The sequence below is a fragment of the Melospiza melodia genome, assembly GCF_035770615.1.
Source record: "Melospiza melodia melodia isolate bMelMel2 chromosome 7 unlocalized genomic scaffold, bMelMel2.pri SUPER_7_unloc_1, whole genome shotgun sequence".
Lineage (NCBI taxonomy): Eukaryota > Metazoa > Chordata > Aves > Passeriformes > Passerellidae > Melospiza > Melospiza melodia.
This window is the reverse complement of record NW_026948497.1, coordinates 6,625,719-6,639,510: the sequence shown is the minus strand read 5'-3', so window position 1 is coordinate 6,639,510 and position 13,792 is coordinate 6,625,719.

Here is a 13,792-nt window from a genome sequence, read left to right as displayed (position 1 = left end):
CTTGGAGATGGGCTATGTTGATTGATGGGGTATTGTTTTAAAGATGAACTGTTCAAAGGCAAAAGTTCTCATTATCTATCTCTAAAATCATCTTCATCTCTGGGAGCACAGATCTTCATTTTTAGAAGCACAAGACTGTGCTCTTTCTTTGTGCAAACTTCTCATGAGATTACAGCTATTTCAACATCTGCTTACTTTAACATAGAAGCCTTCACCTAATATCAATTCAAACACTTTCATTTCCTTATAGTTTTATGTGTTATAAGGGAAAAGAGTCTTTTCTTTATAGCTTACAAGAGGATTTCAGCTCTGAAAACAAAGCATCTTCTCCCCCTCCCATCTGGGCCTTACTTACCTTCTTCTTTATTACCTTTAATATCTTCATCTTGTTTTTAATATACGTGCATGTTGTTCTTTTCTCTCACTCAGAAGAAGACTGAAGCACTGAAAAAGTTAACATCACGCCTGAAGCCTACCTAACCCACCAATAACTACTAACAGAAAGCTGTGGCTCAGTTGTGTTCAGATCAGCTTTGTAGTTAGTGTTTAGTTTTCTACACCAGCCACAGAAGTCTCTGGTCTCAGCCAGGCTAAGAAGAAGAAGCAGCAGCCTGACAGGGAGATCTTCGCAGCCACAGCCAGCCCTGCTCTGGCTAAAGCTCCGCAGCCTCCCCTGTCTCCTTGCCCGGCAGCTGCTGAAGCCCAGCCCGGCCAAACCAGAGCCCATGGAGAGAGAAGCCAGCAAGCAGCCCAGGAAATAGAAAAGAAGCCCAGCCTGCAGCAAGACGGCCCAGCCCAGCCCAGACACAGAGCTGAAGCCCAAACCGAAACCCAGCAGCTCCCTGCCGACCAACAAAGAAAAGAAAAGTTTCTGAATTTTTTGGTCTTTACCATGTGTGTTTCACAAAAGCGTGTCTAGCTTTTCAGCAGCTCAACAGACTGTCAGATACACAAAAAACTTTGCATCACTTCCCTACATTTCCTCCCATTCCCAAACATAACACAGGGGCCACTGGGAACAACTGGGATCAGACTGGGAGCAACTGGGAGCAGCTAGGACCAAGCTGGGAGCAACTGGGATCATCATGGCATCAGAGTAGGATCATACTGGGAGGGACTGGGTCTGTGCTAGAGGCAACTGGGATCACACTGGGAGGAAATGGGGACATGCTGGGGACCAATGGGATCATACTGGGAACAACTGGCACCACACTGAGGGTGACTGGGATCCTTCTGGAATCATACTGGAAGTGACTAGGGGCAGGCTGAGGGCAATTGGGACCATGTTGGGGCAACTGGGATATACAGGAAATGACAGGAATCATGCTGGAGGTGACTGGGAGTGGCTGTGAGCAAATGGAATCATACCGGAAGCTACTGGGAGCAACTGGGAGTGAGTGGAAACACATTAGGGACAACTGGGATGTACTGGGAGAGACCAGGAGTGACTGGAATCACAAAAGAACCATAAAGGAAGTCACTGGAATAATACTGGGAGTATCTGGGATTGACTGGAATCCTACTGGGTGACTTGGAGTGACTGGGACCATACTGGGGGCAAATGGCACTGTACTGAGAGTGACTGGGTTCATCCTGGAATCATACTGGGAAGGACTGGAACCATACTGGGAGTGTCTGGAACTATAGTAGGGCTGAATGGGAACACCTGGGATCATACTGGGAGTGACTGGGATGATACTGGGATCACACTGAGTGTAACTGGAAGTGACTGGGACCATCCTGGGGGTGACTGGGAGCCACAGGGCCCATGCTGGGAGTGACCTGGGGGGAACTGGGGGAACTGGCCCGGCTGGGGCTCAGGGTTGTTCTCCCCCAGGGCTGCCCTGGCTCCTGCTGCCACCCTGGGCCCCACAGAGCCGAGGGACAGGGGACAGCTGAGGGACAGGAGACAGGGGCAGGGACGTGGAGAGGTAGAAGGGAGTTCCAGGGGGTCCTTGAGCCCAGGAAAGGGGAGTCCAGGGTTTCCCAAAAAGGGGGGACAAGGGTGGGGACAGCAGGGATGTTCGAGAACGAGGAGTTCAGGGGGTCTCTGGTTTTGCACACAGCTGGGGCTGGGGGCTGGGAAAGGCAGGAATGGGGGACCAAGGCATTCCAGGGCATCCCAGGGTCAAGCCAATGGCCAGTCTGGAGGCTGGGAGCCATGGGATGGCCGGGGAAAGGGGAGCAGAGAGCCCTGATGTCCAGGAATGGGGTGTGAAAAATGCATGTATTTTATGATTGGCTTTTCACAAATATTGAAATGAATATTATATGTGTTGTATTAGAAAGCAATGCTGTATTAATTTTCTTAAGTACTGTGTTAAATATAGTTTTAGGTTATAAAAATTGTTAAAATAGAACTATGCTATGTAAGATGCTTTGTTTAAAAGAAAGGACTTGCAGCGAGATAACTTGCAGCCACAGGACACCTAGATCTTTCAGAGAAAAAGAATTTATGGCCTTCTTATCAGAAGAAACAAACTTCTTCCCACCTTGGAGGTGCTATTAGGATTAGAGGGAAGAAGTTGACACTGGTCAGACAGAATCCTGTGTTTGAATGGAATTTATGCATCATGTATGAAGTGTATGAATATGCAACGGGCTGTTGTTTTTAAGGGTTAATCCTTTGTTACCAGGGGTCCTTTTTTGGGCCCGTGATGCCCAGAAAAAGGTACCTGGACGTCCATAACTCTTTGTTTTTATTGTCTCATATTGTCTTAATTCAATTTGTCCAAATTGTTATTACTCTAATTGTGTTACTATATAACCATCTTATTACTATTAAACTTTAAAATTTTTAAAAACAAGTGATTGGCGTTTTTCACAATTTGGTAGCAGAGGATGGTTACTAACTCCTCGCTGCCGGTGCTTTGGGAGAGTCAGAGTGGGGAAGGCGCGCCCTGCCCTCTTTGGCAGCCTCGCTCTGCTTCCCCTGAAGTGACCGACAGACGCAGGTTACGATCTGTGGACAAAAGGAGACAATAAAACAAAGAGAACGGGAAAAGGGTCCCTACAACTGCTGTAATTTGCCCCCTAAGAGTAGTAGTGCGCACGAAGAACCCGGGAAGGAAAAAGGATTGGTAAGTATTTCTCGGGGGGCAGGTACGGGGGGATGAATGTGTGTGAATGAGAGGCGGGCTGGTTGTCCCAGACCTGCCAAGTGAGTGCGGAGTCTCCCACGCTGCGTTTCCGACTTTTCGCTGGAAAAGCGGCCAGTAAAGAGACAAAGCGACTCATAAGAGAGTGAAAGAATCCCCGGGGGTGACTGGGACTGGGTCTCAGGGAGGGGTTGGACCCCTCGGTGGTGGGGAGCAAGGTTTCCTAGCCCAATCCACTAGGAAACAGGACAGGAGGGGCTCCTAAAACCTGCTGGGTTGAGGGATTTATATTCCAAGAGCATCCAAGAGCAGGGTTGAGCAGAATTCTGTCCGAGTGAGGATATGCCCGAGAACACTCAGGGTGGGACAACACAGCTAGATTGGGGGATAAAAAAATGCCCAAGAACATCCAGGGTTGGACAACACAGCAGAACAAATTAAATGCCAAAGAGCATCTGTAGTTGTACCACACCGCTGGGTTGAGGGACAGAAAATGCCCAAGAGCATCTGAGGTTGAACAACACAGCTGGATTGAAGGAAAATTACCCGAGAGCATCTGGGGTTGGACAACACGACAGGATTGAGGGAAAAATTGCCCAAGAGCATTTGGGGTTGGATAACACAGCTGGGTTGAGGGATATCCAATAGCACCGGGACTGGCCAGTAACACCTAAACTTGTAATAGGCGATGTGAAAGTAAAAGGTACCTTATTGTTGTTTTGTGGTGTGTGAGAGTGACACACACACAGAGCCAGCCTCAACTTCCTGGGCAGGTGGGAAGGGGGAGGTGTGGAAAGAGCGAGTGACCTGCACACCAGGCTGCAGCTCCCGGCTGGGTGGGGGCTTCTGGGCCCAAGAGGAGCGAGTGACCTGCGAACCAAGCTAGCATTCCCTGGGCGTGTGAGGGGCCGTAGCTGAAGAGTGTGAAAGACACGCAGACAGCCTCACAGGGGAACAGGCACCAGAGGCAGCCAGAGTCAGGGCCCTTCTAGGGGGCCTGGTGACACTGAGACCTGGAGGTAAACCCCAAAGCGAAAGAGGGGGCCACAAGGACCTGTGATTTTCTAGCAATAAGGATCCCCTTTGTGTCTTGAGAGTGTGAAGGAATGTGTGAAAGTGAATGAGAAATAAAAGTGAGTGAATGTAGACGAATGAAAGTATAGGTAATGTCGATTGTGCATTTTAAGCCTTACCGTATCTCCTTGGAGGGAGTTGGATTGTATTGAAAAGCAGTGTGAGAAAAAGGGGTTTTTTTGGGTGTAAGTAGTTGAAAGAAAAGTGGTATTTAAGTTGTTAGTAAAAAGTGAAAAACAGAAGCAGGGGACGAATAGATAGAAAACTGAAAAATGAGACAGAAATTCAGTAAGGTGGATACAGGAAAAGAAAAGCAGAAAAAAAATACCAACAGAAATACCCCAAGACAGCACTTTGGGAGTTATGTTAACAAACAGAAATACAACTCATTGCAAAATACAGGGTATGCAGAAGTTGATGAGAAAAAACATGCAAACTTGTGAATTATATACTTAAAAACAGCATTAGAAAATTTAACACAAAAGAGTTATATATTGATTCAAGGTATGCCTTTAGAGTAGCACATACCTTAAGAAAAATTTTAAAAGGGAGATTGCTTAATTAAAGAAGAAAAAGATTAGTACATGAGAAACTTATTTTCGAGGTTTTAGAGGCATTACAATTACCTAAGAGAGATAGCAATAGTACATATTAAAGGACACCAAAAGGTAAAGACCTAGAAATAAGAAGAATAAAATAAATAATTGGCAGATCAAGAAGCTAAACATGCAGCAGAAAATAGAGCTGAAAGAGTTAATATTAACTCCAAATGAAGAAAAAAAAAGGGGGGGGGAATTAAAACAAGATTGTGGCGAACAAGATAAATCGGGGAAATAGAAACATCTTGATATGGAAGACAATTAGATAATAAAACGCTTACGAGGGAATAGCAGAGGACGTGTATCAAAAAGCCCGGTGGGATACACAGGCTAGGTGTGATCATTTTTTTAAAAGAACTATGGGTGCATTGAGACTTTTAGAGTAAAAAAACAAGTACCTGAAACATGTATAATTTGCCAAAAGATAAATAAAAGGGTGATGAGAAAAACAATATGAGAAGGTCGTCAGTTAGCTCGTCGACCATTTCAAAGCATCCAAAAAGCAAAACGGGGAAAGTACAGAGCTGAGAACAAATTACCTCATCCATTCCCGTTCGTTCCCCCACTCGTTCGCACCAGCCCTCCCAGCCCCTGTGCCGGCTCCGGCACAGTCCGTCTGTCCCGGTGCGTCTGTCCCGGTCCGTCTGTCCCGGTCCGGCCGCCTGGCCCGCGTTCTTGCCGGGGGTGGGGGTCTGTCCTGCCGTGTGCACCGTGGTTACCGCGCTGATCGCACCGAGGGGGGTCCCGTCTGTCCCATCCCCGGCTGCCCTGACTCTGTCGGCTCCCGCCGCTGCAGCCGGGGTCAGTCCCGGCTTTGTCTCTGCCGGATCAGCCACCGTGAGCCGAGTGAGGGCGATCCCCGCTCCAGCTCGGTCTGCACAGGAACAGCCCCTCGGGCGATCCCAGCCACAGACCCCGCCTTTGGAGCCCCCAGACCCTGAGCTGTGCCGATCCCCTCGGGCCATCCCAGCCACAGACCCCGCCTCTGGAGCCCCCAGACCCTGAGCTGTGCCGATCCCCTCGGGCCATCCCGGCTGCAGACCCCGCCTTTGGAGCCCCCAGACCCTGAGCTGTGCCGATCCCCTCGGGCCATCCCGGCTGCAGACCCCGCCTCTGGAGCCCCCAGACCCTGAGCTGTGCCGATCCCCTCGGGCCATCCCAGCCACAGACCCCGCCTCTGGAGCCCCCAGACCCTGAGCTGTGCCGATCCCCTCGGGCCATCCCAGCCACAGACCCCGCCTCTGGAGCCCCCAGACCCTGAGCTGTGCCGATCCCCTTGGGCCATCCCGGCTGCAGACCCCGCCTTTGGAGCCCCCAGACCCTGAGCTGTGCCGATCCCCTCGGGCCATCCCAGCCACAGACCCCGCCTTTGGAGCCCCCAGACCCTGAGCTGTGCCGAGCCTCCCCGTCCTGCCCTGAGCTCCATTCCCTTGGTAACCACAGCTCCGGCTGCTTAAGGAAACTCTCTAAAGGAATCACTTTATTGAAACACTAAAAAATCAGTTAGAAGAAAGCCCTCTCCTGATTCTTCCTAAAAATACGTGAGAAAGGCTGTAGAAGATAAAAATCCAAAAAGAATGGGATAAAGAGATTGGTCTATTTCCATTAAGAGAGGTTCTCAAAGGGGGGTGATGGATCAGAGTTTGTAAATGCTTCTTTGACTTTGTCTGAGGTCTGAAATTTTAAGAAATAAATAAAAGAGATATTTGGAGAATCCCATAGGCATAGCTGAACAATTAGACCAACTTTTAGGTCCAAACATGTATACTTGAGAACAGATGTGGTTGGTAATGAAAATAATATTTTTCTCAGGAAGAAAAGCAATTAATCAGAGCAACTGAAATAAAAGCTTAAGAAAAAGATAATCTGCAGGGACCCCCAGAGAAGACAAAATGCCAACTGTACCTCCTGAATGGGGTTAAAATAATGAGGAGGGGAGTAAACACATGAACAGTTATTGTAATTACATAACCAAGAGAATAAATGAGACAGCATATCAAAGGCGAAATGTGAAAACAAAAGATTTTTGAGAGACAGCTTTTAGAGGGGAAAGAAAAAACTCCAACTAAATAGATAAACAAACTTTAGAGAAAAAGGAAAATGGTCCTAAGTAAGCAGAAGATCTGAAAATCTTTAAAGAAATGGGCCCATAAAAAAAAAAAAAAAAAAGTCATAGGCTTTAATTTTTTTGGGGGGGAACAAATACCATCAGGAGCCTGTGATAACTTTAAAAGTGGGTCCCCAAGAAGAAGAATTGGAATTTGTTATAGACACAGGGGCAGAGAAAACCTGCCTGTTAAACGTTCCAAAAGGGATTATAGTGTGAGAAAACATATAGTGAAAGTAACAGGGGCAAAAAGAGGAAGTTTTACATTTCTGGTCATTAAAGATGTGGTAATTGAGGGAAGAAACTAAAATTTAAATGGGAGATGTGTTATTGGTCCCAGGGGCAGGTAGCAATTTATTGGGAAGAGTCTTACAAGTGCAATTAAGAGTAAGAGTTATATCAGAAAATAAGAAAATGACAGCTAGAGTTTTGAAATTAAGCCAAGAGGATGAAGAAAAAAAAATCAACAAAGAAGTTTGGGCTGGAGAAAGAAATAGGGGAAGAATAAATATCGACTCCATAAGGGTTACAACTGAGAGAGGAGAAAGAGAGAAGTTGAAGTAGAGAAGTAGTTAGGAAACTCTGAGATGTTAGAATGTGAAGTGATGACATCTTGGTGCTAGAAGAGAGCAGAAGTGTGAATGCAAGTTTTTTGCATGAAAGGCAGAGAAGTATCTTAACACATGGTTGTTAAGAGGTTATTCAATGCCACACTGGGGTCCAGAAAAGCCTTAGCAGAACGGGCCCTCCTTGAAGAGAAAAGAGGATAAGTTGACGAGAGAAAGAGAAAGAATGTCAGGAGCACCTGGGCACGCCAGGTTTGGGGTTGTCAAGGTTGGGAGGTGTCTGAGCGCTCCCTGCGATCGGCGGGGTCTCGGGGGCTGCGGCACGGACCGATCCATGGAGGTGCCCCGGGCGGTGCTGGCAGCAGAGGACACAGGTTTGTGGCCAGGAGCGGGCTGGCTCCGGGGCAGAGCTGCCGGGGGGCTCCCAGACTGTCGGGGTGCCGAGCCCAGGATGGCAGCGTCAGCCTGGAAGTAGGCCGAGAGAGAGAAGGGGAGAGAGAGAGAGAGAGAGGGAGAGGGAGAGGGCAAAAGAGACCCAGGGCAGCCCCCAGGGTCCCCATGCCCGGGGCTGCTCTCCCCTGCCCCGGCCCTGCAGCCAAGGGGCCGCACCGGGGGAAGGGCCAAGAAAAGCACTGACAGCACGGCTGTGAAAAGAGGGGCAGGGGGGACTAGCACTAAAAGATAAAATCAAAGCAGAGATTGCTGACTCTCCAAACCTCACAAAGCGGTTTGTTTTTCTTAAGTAAGAAGTTTTTTGGGTTTTTTTTCTTTTGTGTGTTTTGTTTGCCGTTAACGAGAAGGCTTTTTTCCTGAAGAAGAGGCTGCTGTAGAGAAAGCTTTTAGCTAAACCCAGAAAGTTTAGAAGGAAAGCGAATCGTAAAAGTTAATGCAGTATTATCTTTCTTTTATTGTCTATGCTATTAAGAAGTCCTTTCCAGGTACTACTGAAGCAACAATCAAAATCACGGAAAGAGAGTGAATTCATGCCAGCAGAATCAAAGGACTTGTGAAGAAACTTGAGGAACGGACTATCATATTTAAACCGGGTGATACTGAACTGACTTTCCAATGGGGACTGAGTGGTAATGGTTTGAGAAAACCCAAATGATCCAAGAAATGTACAAAGAATAACACTGAATTAAGAAATAAGATAATGCTTATATCACTGGATTTGAGCACTGCCTGAATAAAACATCTCCTTGGGGGAGGAATACCTCAGATAGAAAGATCAAGAACGTTTTTGTATTCTGACCTTAGCCCTAGAATTGTACAAGGGAGAAGGGGAATTACTATTTCCATTAGTAAACTTTACTTGATTCATTCCAATACTGGACATGCTAGGTGGGTTATAAGTAAATGCTTAAATTGTAAGAGTAATTAGTGTTGTGATTCGCAAAATTTATGCTCTTATTGCAAAAAGTGTTAAAGTACTGACTTGGTTTTGTGGATGGGAATTATTAGTGCCTGTTAAATGAGAGATACCTGAGGAACAGTAAGAGACCACAGTTAAAGAGTGTCAAAAACAATTTGCCTAGCAATTAGTTAAGAGAAAGTGACAAGAAAATAGAGGGCAAGACCAGATTGGCCTCTGTATTTCACCACCAAGAAGATCAAATAAACCTGCTGTGGGTTGCAACCTCACAGGCATGGGAGGTGGGAGTATAAGCCATACTGGACCTCTGTTATTCCTGTTTCTGGCACTCACTTGTTGTCTTTTCCCTTTCGGGATACCAGCAGGATTGTGTCACAAATGCTACAGAAAGCATCACATAGAAAGAAACCAAAGTTCCTCCTTTATTACACACACCTATGTCAACAGCCACTGTTATAACCCATCCAAATTAAGAACTTGTAGGCAAAACAGAGTAAATTATTAGATTACAAGAAACTTAAGAAAAAGTGGCAATAGATTTAGAACTGAATGTCCAAAAGGAGAGAGATGGATTTGTTTTAAATTTAATCTTGAAGATGCGGTTCAAGATTTGGAAAAAAAAACCCAAATAATAAAGGAAAAGGTAAAACCAGCACAGCAATCTAACTCTGTATTGACTCCAAATTATCTGTTGAATTGTATTACAAGACTCCAAGCAGTTACAGAAATGATAGCAAATAAGGCTGCCCAGGCATTAGAGTTAACATTAAGTCAGCTAAGCCAAACAAAAACTGTAGGGTATCAGAAAGGTTCGCTTTAGACTATTTATTGGCCAAAGAAGGGGGTGTTTGTGGAAAGTTCAATATATCAGATCGTTGAAAATTGATGACCACAGAAAAGTCATTCTAGCAAAAGCAAAAGAAATCAAAAAGAAAAATATATACGCATATAACAACCCAGGTACCAGTCCAAAAATTAGAAAACAATGTTAAAATCTAGCTGGTGGGGTAATGTATTAGAAGAAATTAAGATCTTTCATTTGTGTTACAACTGTTTTTATATTTCTTTCTTGTGTAATCCCGTGTTTTATTTTACCAGCATAGTCCAGAAGATATAAGTAGAAAAAAAATATTGCTCAAGCCAAATGATTTACAAAGAGTAAGAGTGGGGATTGTGAAAAATGCATGTATTTTATGATTGGCTTTTCGCAAATATTAAAATGAATATTATATGTGTTGTGTTAGAAAGCAATGCTGTATTAATTTTCTTAAGCACTGTGTTAAATATAGTTTTAGGTTATAAAAATAGAAACTATGCTATGTAAGATTCTTTGTTGAACAGAAAGGGCTTGCAGCGAGATAGCAGCCACAGGACATCTAAATCTTTCAGAGAAAGGGAATTTCTTGCCTTCTTATCAGAAAAAATGAACTTCTTCTCACCTTGGAGGCACTGTTAGGATTAGAAGGAAAGAAGTTGACAATGACCAGACAGAATCCTGTATTTGAATGGAATTTATGCATCATGTATGAAGTATATGAATATGCAACAGGCTATTGTTCTTAAGGGTTAATCCTTTGTTAATGGGTGTCCTTTTTCAGGCTCCTGATGCCCAGAAAAAGGTACCTGGACATCCGTAACTCTTTGTTTTTATTGTCTCATATTGTCTTAATTCAATTTATCCAAATTGTATTACTCTAATTGTGTTACTATTTTTATAACTATTTTATTACTATTAAACTTTTTAACATTTTAAAAACAAGTGATTGGCGTTTTTCACACTGACTGTTCACCGCTGCCAATGCTCACAGTATTCTCCTAACACACTTGAGCTTCCTGTCTTTCAGTGAGAGAAAGATTCAGCTAAATTCAAGGAAAGAGGGCAGGGGAGATGGAAACCTTCCCTTGTGATGCTTTTAGGAAGGCCTGAAGGGACCCTGCCTTTCCTTGGAACAGAGGTGGTCACCATGCATGGTGTTGCCTGACCTGCCCTAGGTGCTCCTCTATTCCAGAAGGACTTTTGCCCACTTCATCACTTGTCTGTCCCTCCAATTCCAGGGCCTCAAACCTGCTCTGTGAGATACTAAACCTGTAAGTCAGCTGTAAGTTTTCAGAATATGGCACTGACCATGGCTCTAAGTAAGTTTTTTTAATCAGGCTTACAATATATTTTGAGAAGAAGAAGGAACAGAAGGGGTAGATACCACACAAGAATCCAGCAGAGTCTTCCCAGCTTTTTTTTCTGGGTTCTATGAAGCACAATGCCCAGTGCTTGCATTATGCTGTCTTTTCATGTGTTCTGGTGACCAGAACCATCCCATGGCCAGGCCCAGGATAATTTGGGTGCCAAAGTCCCATTGCCTGCAAACATCACACTCTTTTTTACCCAGCTGGTGCTCAGCTCAGCATATTTGCTGAGACAACTTTAGGACTGTTTTCCTTAACTTGGCAGTTCTAGCAGATGTCCTTATGGCCCCTAAATTCTGCATCCTTTGTGTCCACTATCAATGGGCATCCTTCTTCCCAAGCTTTGTCAACCTCCCTCTGGGTCTGAGATCAGTGAAACGGGCCCAGCCCTGAGTCTTAAAGACAATTCTAGCAACAACTACTTTGCTTTTCTAATACCTGGCCATCACTTCGAGCTTGTAGGCTGCTATGTGTGTCACAGGTTAAATGTCTCTTCCTGTTGATCAGGCTTGGAAGTGTGCACAGCCCAGGCATGACAGGATATGTTTTCTTCAGGAAATGGGACGTAGGGCCCACCTTGCAACAGGTCAAGGCCCGCGCCTTCCAGAGCGCCAGAAGGTTCGCGGCGCCATTGCAGGGCTCAGGGCGCCTCCGTGTGGGCAAGAGTCGCCTCGACAGCGCGGGTGCCGCGTGGCGGGGCCAGAGGGCGTGAAAGGGCGGGCGGGTGTGAGGGGCGGGGCGGTTCGTGCCTAGAGCCGAGCCCGCGCTGTACCTCGGCGCCTTCCCGGCTCGGTGTTGGGAGCGAGCCGCCGCTGCTGGGGCTCTGGGAGAAGCGTGCGGCCGCTGCGGAGTCCCAGCCCGCAGATCTGGCTGCTGGCCGAGGCTGCAGTGCAGAGCTGCCATGCCAGAGCTGCCGTGCGCCGTGGCACTGCCAGAGCCCCTGGCAGAGCCGGGCTGGAAGTGCCGACAGCTGAGGGAAGCCCTGCCATGGCAGCGCCCCAAGCTCTTGTTTATCCCACAGAAAGAGAGGATCAGCGCCTGGAGGTGACTGCGTCATTCCTGGAAAGGGACTATCTGCTTACAGTTGCGATGTCTGGCAGCAAGCAGGACGGCGCTGGTGCCAGGGAGCCAAGTGAGGGCAAAGCAGCCCTGTGACAGCCTGGCCCAGGGGCTCTTGTGGCAGCAGGCAGCGTGGGGATCAGAACAGAGGCAGGGGGAGGCAGGAGCTGCTCGGCCATGCCAGGGCTGGGAGCCTCCTTCCTGCCCAAGTGGGGCCCAGCTGGGCCAGGGGGCAGCTCCTGGGACAGCCGTGCCCGCAATGGCCCCTGCTCTGCAAGGCCTCCAGCGCTGCCCATCAGCCAGGCAGGGACAGAGCAGCCTTGGGGCCGATGCTGCTGCAGGCTCAGAGCCCCGCACAGCTGCTCATGCCCGGTGCCATTGGCTCTGTCCCCTGCAGCCTGCATGCTGTGTCACCGTGCAGAGGCTTAGCCCTGTGCCTCCCCTGGCCCTGGCAACTGTTCCTGTGCTGCTCCTGCACTGCCCAGGGCACCCACGGGCCCTGCTTGGGCCGCACGCAGACCAGAACCAGCTGGGGCTGTGACAGCTCTGCTGCTCTGGGCCCAGCCCTTGGGCAAAGCACCCGCCTGTCCCTGGGCTGGGGGCAGTGCCCAGGCTGGGCTTGGCAGAGCCCGTCCGCTCCTGGAGGGCTGGGGGCACTGCTCTGGCCTGGCCTGGCCCGGCCCTGGGGTCCCTTGGCATTCCTGCTTGCCCTTGCATCCACCAGGGATGGGCTGCAGCTCAATGGCCCCGGCCTGGCCGCACACTCAGGCCTGGAGCCTTCCCATGGCTCCCCAGGGCACGAGAGCCTCAGCCCCAGCTCCCAAACACGACCTAACAGGGTTTGCTGATATTGATCCCTGTTAGACCTTTGAAAGCATGTTGAAAGTAACCTTGTTTGGCAACTCCTTCAAGGAACAAACGTGATTCGCTTCTAATCAGTAAAAACTTTATTGGTTTGCTTGCACTTCCTATAGGGTATCCTAATGCTTCCTTTGGCGTTCCAGAAAATAATGAAAATCTAACAAATTCTAAAGAGAAGTTCTTGAATCCACTATGAGGAGAAGTCTCTACATTCACTATCCTTACATACACTTAAGTAGCTGCTCCTGTAACACACAAAGATGTAGTGGTTTACCTGACTGGACCACACAACAGGATGTTATACACACCGCTACACTAAAAAACTTCTCTTCCCTGTTCATCACAAATTTAAAGCTCTTCTCGAGGTCCTGACTTAATTTTACATGCACATTCATACCTGCAATCCCTCCCCATGCTCAGTTTTCACCTAGACTTACCAGGGAACAGATGTTCCATACTCACCTCAAGCAATAATCTACGTCTGTCTTCCTAACCCTCTTTTTCTTCACTGACTTCTACTAATCTACAAAATAACTTGGACCCTCTGCACAAAAGAAACATCTAATTAATAGCCTTAAACACTTGTGATTGTGCTGCTACTTCTAACAATCTTGACCACCACAGCACTAAAATCAGAAATCAATTCTTCACATCCTTCCTGTTCTCCTGCCCCCACCACGCCTTGGCTCCAGCAGAAATGTTCCCTACTGCAGCCTGGTGTGCTAAGAACAATCAAAGGCAGCAGCACTTTTCCTCAACATGCTGCAATCTGAATTGCAGTGAAATTGCAGCTGTTGCATTAGAAGCTCAGCACCAGCACCCCACATCTTCCCCCAGAACTGAGGCCTGCTGAGGCCTGAGCTCTCCATTTC